The sequence below is a fragment of the Oryctolagus cuniculus genome, chromosome 9 (genome assembly GCF_051225735.1).
Source record: "Oryctolagus cuniculus isolate XC-2025 breed Fujian yellow rabbit chromosome 9, ASM5122573v1, whole genome shotgun sequence".
Taxonomy (NCBI): Eukaryota; Metazoa; Chordata; class Mammalia; order Lagomorpha; family Leporidae; genus Oryctolagus; species Oryctolagus cuniculus.
This window is the reverse complement of record NC_142875.1, coordinates 75,287,544-75,291,493: the sequence shown is the minus strand read 5'-3', so window position 1 is coordinate 75,291,493 and position 3,950 is coordinate 75,287,544. Positions and strand designations below refer to the sequence as shown.

The 3,950-nt window shown below is 38.5% G+C and overlaps 1 pseudogene; it reads right to left on the bottom strand.

Annotated features, from left to right (window-relative positions):
• Nucleotides 1-2,819: 2,819 nt before the first annotated feature.
• Nucleotides 2,820-2,940, bottom strand: LOC127487186 (U2 spliceosomal RNA; annotated as a pseudogene).
• Between the last annotated feature and the right edge of the window lie 1,010 nt (nucleotides 2,941-3,950).

Below are 3,950 nucleotides of genomic sequence, written 5' to 3'. Positions count from 1 at the left end.
ACATTGTCATTCCCAGGATATAACTCTTCAACCAACCATAATTCATCAGGTTACTCTATGACTATCAATTAAAGATATTTTAAGACACCATAAAAATACTTTTCAAAATAAATTCCTATACTACACATACATTTACACATGAAGGGATAAAATTTAAAAAGGTTGGTAAACCGCAAAACTGTCAACAATGTGGAGTCAATAAAACTCTCACATAATGTGAATGAATGTGAATGTAAGAATAGTCCCTTTCATTTTGAAAATGGGATATGGAGGAATTTCATGCATGGCTATTTACCCAAGTAAAATTTAAAACTATTTCTAAGAAGTTTGTAATAAGAATACTATAGCAGTTCTATTCTTTGTAATAAAATCCAGGAAATTGCCCATATGTCTATCAATAATAGGAGAACAGATAAACTAACTGAGAAGTATTCACACTGGAATAATACCCAGGAATAAAAAGGAAGGAACTGATGAGAATTGTAAAATCATGATGCATAATATATATATCATGATAATAAAACAAAATGTTCCACAAAAGCTAATTGATATGGAAGGAGTAATATTCTTCTATTTAACTTTTTTTTAAAAGAAAGAAATTCCTGCTGTAACCTAGCGCTTACTACTCACTTTTCTAAGGGCTCTACTCTGAAACAATCTAAGTAGCTGACACTGAGGCCTCACACATTTCATCTACCTCTTTGTGAAAACTGAACAATTTCCCTGGACTCCAGTCACCCATCTCGTTCTCAGTGATTTGCAGTAATTGCCAAACCCGATTCTAAACATTCTTTCTGTTCTCTGGTAATTGTTCTGGCATGGAGACATTCCCATCTGGAGGTTCTGGAACCATGCACTATTTCACTGCTTCCTGGGCTACTCTGGGATTTAAACAGCATCTTATCTTTCTCTAACAGTTTCAGTGAGACAAATTTCCTTTATGAATAGGAAAAAGGCAAAGCAGCAGTTAAGTTGTTCTGTTAACATTGCACCATCTGCTCCAAGCAATGGAACTCTCTCTTCCTTGTTCTTCTTCCTGTTTTGAATCTAGAAAAAAAGTCTTCTTTTTATTGTTCCAAGCATATTTTTCAAATCTTAAATTTTTTATTAGGCTTCTTGGTACTATGAGAGTTTTACACCATTCTTACATGGTATTTCAGTTGAAGCACAGTCTTCTCTGCTTCTCTTATTTCTGAATGTTCAGTCACCAGCAAGCCCTCTAAAGTCCCACAGCTATATTTTGATAAAATCACATATTCTTCTCTTGAGATTTCATTTCTACACAGGCTCTAACCATGCAGTTCTTCACAATTTCTCTATATTTTTCATAAAAATAAACAAAAACATTCATGGTTGTGGACTTAATATGCATATCCAGATATAAGTGGTTTAACCTATGATGAGTAGACTTTAAAACTATACCCCTCATCATCAATGTAGTTAAACATACTCATATATAAAGTGCAACATTGCAATATCTCCTGATACTACCAAGCCTAGCTATTGAGTCAGGACAAACAAATTCAAACATACTGCATTTTGGAAGTGTAGAATATCTACTGCAAATATTTTTAAAATTTTCATTATTTTCAGCAACATCATTGATATTATTAATAAGTACATTGGGTTCTCTCGAAAATTTTTCTTTCCCCTATAGGTAGACTTAGAATGAGAAAACTGTACATACAACCAAGCTTCTCTCATGATGATCAATCTTGAAAGCCTGGGTGTCCTGGAAGGAACACACTTCCTGCTCAACCTCTTTAAAACTATGTGCTTGTAGGGGCCTGCGCCGTGGCTCACTCGGTTAATCCTCTGCCTGTGGCGCTGTCATCCCAAATGGGCTATGGGTTCTAGTCCTGGTTGTTCCTTTTCCAGTCCACCTCCCTCCTGTGGCCCGGGAGGGCAGTGGAGAATGGCCCAAGTGCTTGGGCCCTTGCACCCGCATGGGAGACCAGGAAGAACATCCTGGCTCCTGGCACCGGATTAGTGCAGCACTGGCCCTGGCGGCCATTTGAGGAGTGAACCAACAGAAGGAAGACCTTTCTCTCTGTCTCTCTCTCTCTCACTGTCTATAACTCTACCTGTCAAGTAAATAAAAAAATAAAATAAAACTATGTGCTTGCAAAGACAGGTTCTCAAATAGTGGACCAATTCTACAAATTATTTATAGGAAGAGACTACTTACTTTTTAGTTTTGATATAGGAAATTCATTAGCCTACGAATAAATATTCTCCTTTGGTCCTTCTTTAGTAATGAAAATAGCCTTGCTTCCATGCGTCTCACATATGTTATGTATTAATTAGTTCAGAACTTAAGTGCAGAAAAATAATTGTTTAATATATTCTCTTTGAATGCTCATAATATTTCTCATTCATTTTCTGTTAATGTTGCAATTAGTATATATTCTTTCATACAAGTATATTCTTTTGTGATGTTTGGAGTGAAGTGCTTCTGCCATTTTAGTCTCTTTTAAATCTTTTCTTTTTGTTTCCTTTTATGACAACTGAATGAATAGTTTGTATTGAATGCACAAACTAAAGTCTTCCAGTTGAAAATACTATGTCTGGATGATTCCTATGTAAAACACACCCTGTTTTTGGATTTATAATTATATATAGTCTGGAAAAAGCTGATATTATCTCTTAATTGTCAGGTTCTAAGATTTTCGTTTCTTTCTGAAAGGGTGACAAAGGGTTGATGCTATTCAACGTGTCTCATAGGTGATATCTATTCTCAAAATATAAACTAAGTGAAGTCAAAACAAAGGGTGAGTGGAAATCTAGAAATGGACAGACAGGGAGTTGCCTTAGCACTGAAAAGATCTCCAAACAAATATATGAGACTTCCACTCCCACTCACTGAAGATTATGTGGAAATTTACTCTCTGACAAGAACAGATACTACACTTGCTCTTAGCCAAAAGGCAGAGAAATCATGGAATATTACTCTCAAGGCAAACCTCGAAAACAATGGCCAAAATATACGGTGCAAAGATCTTTTCAGAGACAAGTTTGGCGCACCAGCCAGGACACTCATATCCCATATTGGTGTGCCTGGATTCAAGTCCTGAGTCCTATACAACATCCTGCTAACACACACACTGAGAGTCTAGAACATGACTACCCACTCTAGTAGATGTAGATGCAGTTTTGAGCTCCTGGCTTTGATCTGGACCAGCCGCAGCTGTTACAGGCATTTAGGGAGTGAAGCAGTAGACAGAAGACCTTTCTCTCTCATTCTGCCTTTCATATAAATAAAACTTAAAAATAAATGTTTTCAGATGTTAGAAAACACACTATACATGCTGTAATATCTTAAGGAAGAAAAATAAGAGAAGTGAGCCCTGCAGTTGCAGTTTCTAGGTTACAGCACAAAAAAAGTATACCAAAGATGGCCCCAAGGTCCACTGAGCTGAAGAGATAAATTGACCAAGGTCAATGTGCCAAGGGACAGCTGCAATCTGCCAATTTGACAGCCTAGACCTGCCTGCCTCATGGGTCTCCTCTCTGTGCCCCATCCAGGTGTCCTTACCTTCCTGTGAGCAGGTCAGGCCTCCCTTTCTGGGCATGGTGCAAATGCATCTTCCATGGACTGGCAAGCCCCTGCCCCTTTCTGAGCAATGGTAAAGGCAACCTCACAAAATGCTGGGGCTGTCGGTCAAGGACCTGAGGGGATTGGCACAGCACTGTCAACCGTGGTTTGGCTGAAGATGTCAGTTACAGACCAGCACCTTCATGCAGTTTGGCTGGAGTTGTTAGACACCAGTTGGTCCCTAGCTTTCAAATTCCAGCCTGGCTGGACCAGTCAGTCATTGACCTACACTGGAAGCAGAAGGCCAGAGGAACAGGGTGGTCAGCAAGGAGCTGTCCTAACTTAACTCCTCCCTCTACCAATCCACATTCTCATAACAAAAGGACTGAAATCCACACAAAGTATGTTCCTCAAA